Source organism: Delphinus delphis, chromosome 17 (genome assembly GCF_949987515.2).
Source record: "Delphinus delphis chromosome 17, mDelDel1.2, whole genome shotgun sequence".
Taxonomy (NCBI): domain Eukaryota; kingdom Metazoa; phylum Chordata; class Mammalia; order Artiodactyla; family Delphinidae; genus Delphinus; species Delphinus delphis.
This window is the reverse complement of record NC_082699.1, coordinates 10,250,745-10,264,611: the sequence shown is the minus strand read 5'-3', so window position 1 is coordinate 10,264,611 and position 13,867 is coordinate 10,250,745. Positions and strand designations below refer to the sequence as shown.

At 38.4% G+C, this 13,867-nt stretch overlaps 1 pseudogene; it reads left to right on the top strand.

The window, feature by feature from the left end:
- Positions 1-8,162: 8,162 nt before the first annotated feature.
- LOC132413403 (ubiquitin carboxyl-terminal hydrolase MINDY-1 pseudogene) lies at positions 8,163-12,072 on the top strand (annotated as a pseudogene).
- The last annotated feature ends 1,795 nt before the right edge of the window (positions 12,073-13,867 follow it).

Here is a 13,867-nt window from a genome sequence, read left to right as displayed (position 1 = left end):
ATGATCATATATTTACTGACAGGATGCACTTAACTTTGTCCATTTTGTGTGAGAGTATGTGGAACCTGTTTGTGGATACAATGTATTTTAGTATATTTAAATTCATGATTTTTTTTTCCTGATAAATTGATAGGTTACTGTGAATAAAAAACTAATTTCTTCTTCTTCAACAAAATCTCAGCCTCAAGATCAAAAGAATTCCTCTCTGTTAAAAATGATTCCATTTAAACATCATTCATTAACTCCATGGAATTGATAGAGTTTAACACTTTGTTTGCTACTCAGGTCACATTCTTTTTTTCGTGGAAGAGCAAAAAAAATGAATGAATATTCACACTTAACTTTCAGCTTCAGGCTAAAATGTATTATGCACCGTATTTTGGTTTTTAAAAATAATCACCTTGTCACAGTTCAATGGCAAAGTGAAGTCAACTCTGTCAACAGAGACAATTTGAGGGGAAAAAACAGTCTTCACCCCCTTGAGTATCATTTCGTTTGAATGCTCCTGATTTTCTACCTGCTGCTTTTTTGGGAATGCTCCATGGGACAGTATAATGAACTCTAAAACCCCACACACGTAAACCTCATCCTTGCTGGCAGCACAGAGCTGACAGGTACGGATGTTCTCATACGTTGTCCCTATTTGAACACTATATTTTATGTACATGAAGTGCATGTCTAGAAGGTTCCTTTTAAACTCCACAGGCACAGAAAAAACCTGGATCCCCATATGTCTACCAATGTATTGCATGAATATATTAACACCATCACATCACCAACTGCTTTCATTGTTTTCCTGTAAATGGAATCATAGGCAGGATATACATCACTTTCGATGTATCTTTCGACATATCCCAGAAGAAAGCAAAAGTGTTTGTTAGAAAATGCTTAGGTGGAAAAGTAAAAGTAGTAGACATAATCTATGATAGCAGATATTGGCAATTGAATGCAGCTGACAATTTTTTTGATAGGGAGGGGAGATGGGGTTGTAGAGGAGGTTTGGATTCTATTATTTTAAAACTTATTCTCCAAGAAAGGCCAGAACGCTTTCCACAACTTTGTGTTGATTCTGTTTTTTTGCGGTACGCGGGCCTCTCACTGTTGTGGCCTCTCCCGTTGCGGAGCACAGGCTCCGGACGCGCAGGCTCAGCGGCCATGGCTCACGGGCCCAGCCGCTCCGCGGCATGTGGGATCCTTCCGGACCGGGGCACGAACCCGTGTCCCCTGCATCGGCAGGCGGACTCTCAACCACTGCGCCACCAGGAAAGCACTGTGTTGATTCCTTAGAGGCCAGGTACTTTTCAACTGACCTCTGTCTAAAGCAGATGAAAAGTAAATGAAGATTATTTCTGAAGAAAATCAAGATGTGTTTAATGGCTAGAGTGGTTCAGCTTTCCTGCCTTTCATTATTATTGTTTTTATTTTAATAGAGATCAAAACCTTTGAAGAATTGATACTACTCTGGCATATTTTCAGATATTGCATAGCAAATAAGTAAGTAAATCAATGAATGAATGCGTGAAGGCAGATAAGGGAATCCTAAGGTCCTACAAATGACAGAAAAAGATTATTCCTCATAGGAGGATTGATACAATTAATATAGGTTTTTCTTTAATATTGTATTTTTTTGCCCTGGTCTGGGTACCCTGTGACAGTTGCTTAAGCTCTCAGAGTCTGGGGTGACCATGACCACAGGAATAATGTTGTCCAATTCCCATCTTCTGATAATGATGTTCTGAGGTCATATGAGATTTATAGAGACTTTGAGGTCCTTAGGAGAAAAGCTTAACACGAATTCAAGTGGCAGTCACTGCCAAGAATACATTCCACCCAAGAAAATTTTGGGTTTGATACTCTTAAGTTTCAGGAGAACAAGTTAAGAAAGACTCATATTATGAGAGCAGGCAAAAGCCAGCAGTAGTTCAAAATGGTTGATCCAAGAAAGAAATTGAATTGAGCTGTGGTTAATGAGCAGAGTAAGGCTAACTTCAGTGAATTTCATACAGGTCAAAGGCAGCTTTGTAGACAAAAGTCCCAAGCTGTCTGTGTTCTGCAGCTCACCATGAATTTTTTGTTGCAGAATCCCATACATGTGGACCTACATTTCTAGGAGATTGTAATAAAAGCCACCAAAGCAAGTGTGGGCAACTCTGCAAATTAGTAAGTGTATCTATAGATAGCTCCATACATGCCAAATAAATACACATGTGAGAGACATATGTAGTTTGTGATTATTTTAAATTCCATTTTACAAACTGATAAACTTTCTGGACAGAGTGAGAAAGAAAGATACGCAGGTAGTACAATATTGTCAATGTGAGAAGGGTTAATGAACTAAGAGTATTTCTGTCATGGTTCAAAATGGCCAACAGTTACACATCTTTTAACAAAATCCAGTTAGGTGGTCAATTATAGACTTGGCTCATTTTTTCATATCATGTCTCCTTTTTCTTCTAAGATGGTTTATTAGCAGGACAAACTTCTTGTGGTCATTGAGAACAAAGGAAGTGAAGGTTGTATCTCATTATGTGCCTTGAGTCTCCGTGCCCTTCCACCCCCTCGACTTTGCTCATGAAGCACCTTGGATGTACCTCCATCACGGCACTGACAACACTGATTGAGATTGTGTGTTTACAGCCCTTCTCCTAGAGGACAAGGGTTTCCTTCTCACTATCGCTAGTGTCTGGGGATTAAGTCACTTTTACAGAATAGGACTGAATGTTGTCCATGTGCTCAAAGAAATAGCGCTAAGCAGGTGTTCTTAAAAGGAAGGTCATGCAGCTTTAGTCACAGCTTAGGAGAGTAGGGTAACTATGGTCTGCATTAATAAATACAGGTCAATGAAAGGTAATGGTACAGCTGGGCTGGTAAGGCCACATTTGGAGTAATGTGTCTATTTCTCAGTAAGGCGTTTTGGAAGGTCTTTAGTGTCCAATGTAATTGGAGAAAGGTTTAAGGAAACTGGAAAAGTTCAAGCTAGAGAAGCCTTTTGGGGGCATTACCTTTCTTTTGATTTTGTCAGTTTCTTATGAAGCAAGATTATATTTGTTTTTTGTGACTCCAGAGGAAAGAATTAAATGAATAATGATAGATAAAGCACACATTTAGCTGTATATTAAAAAAATATATTTTTCATTGTTTTAGCATTATAAATAAAAATAAGTACATAATTCTATCTACCATTACCATTTTATAAATGTAATAATGTTTTCACAATAAAATAGAGTAGACATAGTCTCATAATAGAGGATAGTCTGTTAATATTAATAAATGTAACTTTAAGAAAAACCCAGAACATCATTCTTATTTCTCTCAATTTCTCATAAGCCAATAAAAACATAGTGAATTGTCCCTGATGTAAGGCCTACTTTGGGGAGCCATTGGCCTCAATTACATTCCTCTTTTCCTCTCTGAGTCTTTAATTCCATGAATTCAATAAAAGGCAAAGGACAAATGTTGGTAGTGATTTTAAATCAAAGGTTTAAATCAAATATTTTTTTAAGTCTAAGATTTAAAAATTAGAGTGTGAAAGCATTTTTAATCCCTTATTAATGGCTAAACAAAACATTAATCCCTCAAGAACTGGAAGAGAAAGGTAGGGTTGAAACATTTTTCTCACTTGCTTTAAAGCCCTCTAAGATGCATCCAGATATTTCTTCTCTTCGCATTAGGCTCAAACTAGATGTTGGTGCAAATTGGTTAGTAAAATGGACTTTTCTGCTTTCTCATTTTCTCTCCATTCTTTGGATGAGCCGACTGGTTTAAAATATCAAGAACTGTAATGATAGGCCATAATTTATATGTGAGCATTAGCAAACTCTACATAAATGGTCCTAAGAATTGAAGAATTTAGTCAGCATTTTTCAGACGTCCCATAGCTTTTTTCAGCTTAAAGAAGGGTGAAGCTACACAGAGATTTAATATCTTCTTCCACTGGAAAGTAGCCACCTTTCTATCCAATTGTAACTAAAGAAAATGTATTTAATTTATTATTTCAATTTACAGAAGTGCATCTATAGCCTAAACCTCAGTGTAATACAGAGTATATATTTCATTTCAGTAAAGAAAGACTGAACTGAATCAATATTTGAAGGACCTGGAACTGTATGGAGGTCAACAGACTCTGGATCAGTCGAACTACCTAGCATATCTGAGTGTGTGTGTGTGTGTGTGTGTGTGTGTGTGTGTGTGTGTGTGTGTGTGTGTGTGTGTGTGTGTGTGTGTGTGTGTGTGTGTGTGTGTGTGTGTGTGTGTGAATGCCTGAGTATGTGTACGTTACTCATTGCCCTGCATATTTTTTTTTTTTTTTTTTTTTTGCGGTACGCGGGCCTCTCACTGTTGCGGCCTCTCCCTTCGCGGAGCACAGGCTCCGGACGCGCAGGCTCAGCGGCCATGGCTCACGGGCCCAGCCGCTCCGCGGCATGTGAGATCTTCCCGGACCGGGGCACGAACCCGTGTCTCCTGCATCGGCAGGCGGACTCCCAACCGCTGTGCCACCAGGGAAGCCCTGTCCTGCATGTTTTAAAGTGATACACCTAGGGGTCTTATTATCTGAGTGCACAAAAGTGCCTGTGAAATCTGATACATCACCAGCCCTAGTCTTCACCTCCATCATCTCACAGGTAGTTAGCCGGCTCTTTGAAGTGGAATCATTCATTTCAGGGTGTTACTCTTCACTTTCTGGAATGAACAATTCTTACATTTAAAACAATTAGTTTCAATCTGGTTTGCAGGCTGAAGTGGTTTACTGGAACCTTGTAAATAAAGTTTTATGTTTCTTTAAAACCTTCCCTTAGAAGAGGCCGTGCTACTGAAAAGAAATCTTTTTCCATGAAGTTTTAGGAATTTGAATAGCAGCTATATCACTCAATACCGTTGTTTAAACATCTCCAAAACCTGGGTTTCTGTTATCCACTAGTCTGTTTATTTTGTTTTTTGTTCCCTGTCCTCCAAGTTCTTCTCAAGACCTTTCGTTATTCTCAGCAGTTTTTTGTTTTTTTCTTTTTTAGACTCAGAATCAGAGTTGTACCACAGCACTCAGGAGGACAGTGAAAGTATCTCACTGGAGTTCAGGGACATGATCAAAGTCGTCTCCATAAAAGTCAGTGAAAAGCATGAGGTAGTCCAGAGGAAGTTTCCATGCCTCCTTCGTGGCCTGGCCCTGCAGCTTTGCGATAGTCATCCAGAATAGGATTAGCAAAAATGAAATTGTCTCCAACTGAAGGGTGTATATACTTACTTTCACCTTTTGTGAAAACTCATTACTTCCTGATATTTGCTGAGATGTAGCCAAGCTGTTTGAAACGCTAACCAAAATAATGTGCGAAATCCTTACTAACTAAAAAGTCCCCCAGACACAGTCACATCCAGAATCAGATTTTACTGCAAAGTCATTTCTAGAGATTTATTTGGAACTAAAAAAAGGAATATTCTAATAACATATTACTAAAATTATCATTTAAAACTAATATTTCCCTTTCGAGAGTACTCTGGAATTCTGGACATTTTTAGCTGATCGATGTCATTTTCTCTTCAGTTTAGGGAATTTTCTGAGATTTGAGGCACAAGTTCTGAGAGCAGATGCTAGTTCATGTTTTCAAGGCAGAAATTTGGATATTTCAGGATAATTTGTTTTTAATCCCTAATCACTTCCATGCTCATTTGATCTTAGACTCTAAATAGACTCTAGCTCAATCAATGAGCCTTAGACCATAAGAACAAGCGGAATATTCAATCTGCAAAGAGAGAGAGGAATGGAGAGACTGATGAAGAGGTTATGAGGGGTTCATTTATCAGCAGAGAAGGAGAAGAATGAGGCACTGTCTGAGGAAGGTACTAGATAACTACCATTGAGGGGCTAGCAGAAGGACTCTTGAAATATTCTAGACGTATTTTGTTCTTGTACACAAAATAAGACTCTCTATGACAGAGTCACTTCCATGGCCTTCACTTGCACATAAAAATTGAAATTCCAAAGGCATTTTCCCTTATTTCTATTATTTCTAAATTATAATCTGATATGCTAGGAAAGAAATTAAAATACAACTATCTAATTTTAATTAATGTACTCATTCAACAAATATCTAACTTTTCTCTCTCCCAAAGATTATCTTTTCATATATGGGAATATTTAAGTGGATTATAATTTTTTTCTTTTACCTATAGAATGATTACCAATGGTTGTTCATTTCTTTGGAGTTGTGAATCAATTTGAAAAGCCCAACAAAATGTTTAGCCCCTATCCTAGATAAAAGGTCAAACACACATACAATTTCAGAAACAATTTTATGGGCTTCACAAAATGCTTCAAGTTCATCCATGAATGCTTAAGAGACCCTAGATTAGAATAAGATAAAATTGTAGCTTAGGTGACAGCTTACTATGACTGAAAGAGTTTTTGTTGGTGCCTTGGAAGTAAAAAATAGCTGATAAGGTCCTCAGTCCTGGTTGCAATCTTTAAAAATGACGTAATTTATGGGCCTGTAATGAATGTTCAGGATTTTTGGAGTTTCACCAACTTCAATTTTAAAGTGAAACTTTTTCATTGCTATCCTTTGCTGCATTTATATGAGAAGTGAGAATAATTACCAGTGTGCTTTCCAAATGGAATCCAAGTTAATTTCTATTAGTGGCAGGATGTGCAATATCATATGTAAACAAAAAAGACTACCTAATTAAAAGATTTCTGAAGGAGATTTCAATTTTCTAAATGTTGGTGCTCATACTAAATAATATGTCTCAATCGAGCCAGCTTACATCATTGCCAAGTTTCTGTCATTTGGCAGGTTGTTCCAGCATTTAAATTCACATATTCAATGAAAAGAGCTTTGCAGAAAATGACATTTTTCTGAATGAGCAGTCTTACCTGCCATCCATGTATGAAACAAACTATTGCCCCACCCCAGTTATCACTGGACAGCCATTCAGCCAGTCATTAAATACTGACTCAATGCTTACTACATGCTAGACATTCAAGTACGGTGTACAATGTTTGTTTTAAAGGGCTGTGACCTACTGGAGGGGCAGCTAGGATTTAGTGTGATGAATGTTATTATGGAGAAATATGGAATCAAATTTAGTCCCTCATTCAGGCTTGGGTATTAGGGAAGATTTATTGATCCCATTCATGTCTAAATGTAAACATAAAGATGAGTAGAACATAGTATGAGCAAAGGCAAAGGTATTTGGGAAAATGAGGATGGGAATGGAAAAGTTGCTCTGGGACCTAAGAGGAAGATATAATGGGCACAGAGTACAGAGAGCTAAGGATTTTGATCCCAAGAACAATGTGAAACTAGTGCAGAATTTTAAGCAGAAAGACACGCACTGTTTGGAAGTTTAGAAACATCACTCTGGCTGCAGTAGAAAATAGAAAGTTAGATGCCAGTGAAAAATTGTAGGTGAAAGATATGGGTGACTCTAGTAAAGGTAACAAATGTACAAGAGTGGAGTATTGAATAATTTGTCAGAATTAACAGTTGAATGATTTTGGAGAGAGAGCAAAGAGTAGAAAGTGATTCCCTCTTTTCTGTCTTATGTAAGTCAGTAAATAGCAGAACAATTTACAATGAGTGATGTGCTAAAAGAAGAAGGTTTTGGAAGAAAAAAAGGTGAGCTCAGTTTGAAGTATGTTGAGTTGTAGTTGAATACGGAAAATCTAGGTAGAGATGCCCAGTTAGTAGTTAAATATTTGGATTTGATGCTGTAAGTAAGACCTAAGCTATAAATATAGGTATGGGTGTTATTCATGCACACAGACCAATGAAATGATAAAAGACAATGAGATTAACCAGGAAGGATGGAAAAAGAGAGGGGTGGAAAGAGAGAGAGAAGGGGGAGAGAGAGAGAGGAGAGAGACAGAAAAAGAGGGAGAAATTTAGAGGGAAAAAACGACGGGAATGGAAGGGAAGGGAAAAGAGGGATGAAATGCAGATTCAAAGACAGAATTCTATAGAAACCATTCCTATAGGGGATGGTGGAGAAAATAAATCAAAAAAAGAAGGCTTAGAAGAAGCAGCCAGAAAATAAATAAAAACCCAGTTGTCCAGATGCCATGAAAAATGAGTGTTTCAAGAAGGCAAGAATTACCAACAGAGCTATATCCTATAGAGTTGTCACATCCCAATTAAAATAAGCATTAAAAGAAATCACTGAATTTATCGATGAATGTCATGAATGTGCCCGACAAACATGAGCTTTTGAGAACAATCCTAATGAAGGTGAATGCAGAAGCAGAAGCATTGTGGATTGAGAAAGGTAGTGAAGGAAACTGTGAATGGAAACTGCTCTCCAAGCGGTTGGCTGTTAAGTGGGAGGCAGACAATACCAGAAAAATGTTCACTTAAAAGAATATCTTCCATCATTTGCTCAAAAGAGTTGTATTTTATCATATATGTAAAGCAAATTGATAGCAACGGTGTTATTATTGCAAAACTAAAGTCCCAAATATAGGCCTGAGATTTATTAGGCCTTGTGTATTATATTTTCCTTTCCTCGTTAGGAAAATCAGGAAGTTTACAATCCCTGTGAATACGATTTGGCTTTTATTTTCATGTGTAATGTCAAATTGGGTACAAGAGTCAGAGACAGATAAAAGGGAGAAGAGAAACCCAAGCATATTTCTCTTGGGAGTCGATCAGTTGAGGTCCTCCCTAAAGGATAAAGGTAAGCATATTAAAATGAGAGTGCCTGCTGTATTTTAATTATTATTTCACAATGTGGGATCACTGGCTGGAAGGCCTGGCCAACTGAGCATAAGCCCTTGAAACAGTCAAAAGGCTCAGGGTAAGAAAGTGAGTTCAAGTGTGACAAAATCTCCCTGTCCCATTGGGTTCCAGTGATCAGAACCATGGTAGGTTAGAGCAGCCGACCACAATAAAGGTCAGCAGAATCTGGGTTCCTGTGTATTTCTGCAGCACCCACGATTAGTTTATGCAGAAAAGTACATAGTAAATTTACACAGCACAAAAATTCTGATCATCGTGGTCTTTAATGTTTGTTAGTAAAATGATGGACTGAATTCTGCACCCAATACTGACCTCATGCTGTAAATGTGTAAGTTGATGAGCTAAGAAATTTGTCAAACTCATGGTGATTATTTTTCAGCTTATAGCAATTTTAATTCATTGGTCACCTCATTGAGTGTACCATACCATGCTATGACAGAAAAAAACTATTTAAGATAATTAGGTAAAAATTCTTTGATCATTTGCATTCAAATAAAGGAAGTGATCTAAAATATTTTGAAAACTCTTTTCAATATAATTAATTGAATTAGTATCTAAATCATATTTTCTTGCGCTTTTTGTTTCACAAAATCATCTAACGTATATCATTATAGTGGCATTTGTTATCTCTTTTTTATAGCTAGGGGTTTTTTGTGGGTTTGTGTGTGTGTGTGTGTGTGTGTGTGTGTGTGTATCTGTGTGTGTAAGTATATGGGCTGAAGCTGTGGTAGAAGGTTTAAGAGCTTGGGATCTGGAATCAGACAATCAGTTCTGCTATGGACTAGCCGGGTAGTCTTGAGTGAATTACTACATCCCTCTGTGCCTCAGTTTCCTCATCTGTAAAAAGATGATAGGAATGGTACTTATTGCCTTGAGATGTTGTGAGGATGAAATGAGATAACTCAAACCTTGATATAGTAAGCATTCAAGAAGTGTTAGCTCATTTTGGCCTTTGATGATTTCTCATCCTGAAAAGCTGAAAGACACAAGGAAGAACTGGTTGGTTAGACTTGAGTTGTTAGTTAGGAACCAATGGTTGGACAAGAACTGAAACTATCTCAGAATCCAGACCTTCCGGGTCTTTTCCTGCAGATAACAGAAGTACAAATGCTGTAATGTCTACAGCAAAAACACTAACATTCTGGGTCAGTGGAGGACTCCAGTCTCAGGTTTTCAACTAAACTTGATGAAGAAAAACCTGGCCCGCTCCTCCCTAATTAAATAAAGCTCGCAGTGGATTTATCTGGCGACCGGTGCCTTAGGTACAGACATAGGAACCTTCCTTAGGGACCAAGAAGCACCTAGTTATAAATAATATTAAAAGCAAAACAGGGCTTCCCTGGTGGCGCAGTGGTTGAGAGTCCACCTGCCGATGCAGGGGACATGGGTTCGAGCCCCGGTCCGGGAAGATCCCACATGCCGCAGAGTGACTGGGCCCGTGAGCCATGGCCGCTGAGCCTGCACGTCCGGAGCCTGTGCTCCGCAACAGGGGAGGCCACAACAGTGAGAAGTCCGCGTACTGCAAAAAACAAAACAAAATTGGGGATTGTATGAATTTAGAAATACAAATAAATAAGAAAGATTTAAATTACAATAGGAGAATAAAATTTCATCACGAAGTGATCCCTACTACTAATATTCTGGTATAAAGTGTGTGTATGTGCAAAGTTACATTTACAAAAATAAGATCACATGGGTCATATCTTATAATCTATTTTTATTTCGCTAAATAATATAGTCATTTTTCCTGGATATTTATATTCCATGGAATATTTATGCAGCATCCTTATAAAGAGTTGCCTATGTTTATTTAAAGCATACATCATAATTTATTTAACCACCCTATTATTGAATATCTGGTTTGTTTCTATACTTTTGTTACTATAAATAGCACTGTGATGAACATCTGGGCCTACGACATGTTAGCGTGTGTGGATGTATGTGTGTATTTGTATACACACACACGTTTACACACACATATTTCAGGTTCTCTTACGTAAAGATGTTCTCTACTCTCTTTCTCTCTCTCAAATGTTAAATATTTTCATTGCATCATACCTTAAAGGTAATATAAAAGAAGATGAAGCTAGAAATAAAAATGAGTTATATGAAATAATAGCATTTAGGGGAATTCCCTGGTTGTCCAGTGGTTAGGACTCCACTCTCACTGCCTAGGTTCAATCCCTGGCCAGGGAACAAGGGTCCTGCCAGCCGCCCAGCACATCCAAAAAAAAAAAAAAATTACAGCATTTACCCATTTTTTAGACAGTTGCTAAAAGGAATATTGAAAACATTACTTTCAAGGCCCACTTTGAGCACACAGTAAGAGCCAATACAAGACCCAGGTAACAATTTTATGTAAAGATGCCACATATACAGGCCATATCTATGCATATACACATGTGTGTGTGTGTGCGCGCGTGTGTGTGCGTGTGCATGTGTGTGCGTGCGCGTGTGTGTGCATGTGCGTGTGTGTGTGTACGCGCGTGCGCGCACTGCTCCCTTGGGAGGAAGTGGTCACATTCGATGGCTGGTGGCCCAGCTTGGAGACTGCCTCCTGTCCATCCCGCCCCAGAAGCCAGAGCGACTTCAGCTTCATTTTCAGAAGAATGTGGGCGGTGCCACGTTCCGCCCAAGCTGGGCAGAGTCTGGGTGTCCATGTGCAATTTCACAGGTGTCTCTGACCTTGAGTATTCCATCTGAGTGCCATATCTGACCTATTCAGTGTACCTCTGTCGCATGGCTGGCTCGTTAATCCACAGAGTCCTGAGGCCGTGAGCGCAGTTGGGAAACTGAGTTACACCCAGCCGGCAGAGATGGTCACCACCTGCAGGCAGTCCAGCGACAACAACCTCGTGACAGAAAGCCCAATGTCAGAGCAGTCCGTGGACATGACAGCGGCCAGCTGACCGCCACGGTCTGTGTGAGCTAACGGCAGCTGCCAGCGAAAGCAGACTTAGCATCTTTTCCCAAAACAACCATTTTAATACCATGATTAAACACACGAGTCACGTGCACCTACTTGTCACCAACCAGCGCTTTCTTTGGGAGGAGCAAATGGGGTGGGAGAGCACGAACGATGTGGATGAAGACAGCTGCTTCTGATGACCCGTAAGTCATCCCCTGCGGAAGGGCCGCGGAGCAGAAGGTGGGATGGCTCCCTAGAAAACAGCATCAGGTGGACCAGGATTACCTGATCGCCTTGTCCCTGCAGCTGCAGCAGTAGCCACCAAGCACACTGGGTCTCAACGGCTTGGCACTGGCCCGGCAACTTCAGCGAGAGAAGTACCAAGAGCAACAAGTGGTCCAGCCTGTAGCAACGCAGGACCTAACGCTGTGGGCGTAGTGGGGGAGGAGCCACCTCTGGACCTGCAGCTGGAGAGCCAGAGCTGCAGCTAGAGTCACCTGTAGCCCCACCCAGTGCTAAGCTTCCTCTTTCAAAGCCTGTGGCTAGTTTGCTTGCTTCCCCAGCTCAACTCCTGAGATGCGTTCCTCCTGAAAGAACAATGAAAGAATCTCTACATAATCTGATGCTAACTTCGTCATGGCTTCGATTGAAGGAGATGTAAAAATTGGCAATTTTGAATTTCATTATTATGAAGTTTGGTTACTCTTCCTAGATCCTGTTGGTTATATTTTAGTATTGAATGTTAAAAACAATTTCAATAGTAATAGTGGTAATGACTGTCTATAAAAATGTTCAAAATTTAATCAGTTTCAACAAAAGTGTTCACAAAGATACACTTGAGACTATCATCAACAAAATTTCAGAGACCAGATACTTGTGTGTGTGTGTGTGTGTGTGTGTGTTTTAATCCATGAGAAGATTTAGTCTGGTCTGCCTGACATAAGGGTGATAGGTTTCTATTTCTTAGTCTAATTAACACCTTTAATCTTTTTTTAATGGTTAGGCATTCTCTCTTTGGTTTTGAGGCATGCTAAAGATAAAAGCACGGGAGGCTGGAGGTTAATCCTTCCTGTTCTTTATTTCTTAATTTCTGCCATGGGGACTCCCTTTCCATCATGCCTATTTATTCAGGAACCCTGATAATATGCTTTCAGTAAGAGATGGTTTAGAACTACCACCCAATATTACTATATATTAAATTATAGGGGCTGTAATTAATAACTGCTAAATGAACACAACTCCAATTTCTTATATGTCTTTTTTATTATTGTGCCTAAGAAAGTAATCAAATTAATGCTTTTAGAATTAATATTGAACCTAAGTAGCACTATTCCTAGAATAATTCTAGCATTACAAAAATGGTAAACAACCCCAGATTTTGTTAATCAAGGATGTTACAGATGAATACAAGTTTATTGATGATGATTTGCTTCTTCTCACTCATATAAAGAATATTGAATTTCCTATGGTATCGATAGTAAAATACATTAAACTTTGGCATTCAAAAATCACAGAGATTTGATTTTTCATCTTAGAACTAAGAATTTTTTAATGTCCTAATATGTCTTACATAAGATAAAATGTTGTAACCATTTGCCCCAGTAGCAATTTTATTTTAGAATTTTGGAAAATATACTGAAATTTTACGTGTAAAAATGGACTCTCGTTCAGAATTGCCCATTTGGAATTTTCAGCAAACTACAGGTTTGTAAGTGTTTTGAAATGAATAGATTTGTATGACTTGAGATTTCAGCTCAGACTAATATATTTTAATACATTAAATATTAAATATGTAAACATATATATATCTTCAACCAATTTTGTTTTAATTGAGTCAACATGCCATATCTTCAGCATTGTAACTGAGGAGGAACTTGTCAAAATATGACTTGTTTTCTTTTAAAAAAGTAGAATTAAAATAGTCTCAATTTGGCAAGGATTATTCAATATTCCTGTATTATGCCCATGCACATAACACACACACAAACATACACACATTCTGAAGATCTCTAAATAACTTTAGGTAGAAAAACTCAGAGGTCAAAGGAGTGCTAATTAAATATTTTAAAATGGAGCAAATTCTTTGAAGAAAATACAAATATAGGTAAATTATAAATTAAAGCACTTTCAGAATTCTCTAATATGAGGGTTTTTCTTTTCAGAGTGTTTGTTAAAACACATATGTGGAACACACTCACAAAGAAAATATAATAATCATCTCTACCTTCACTTC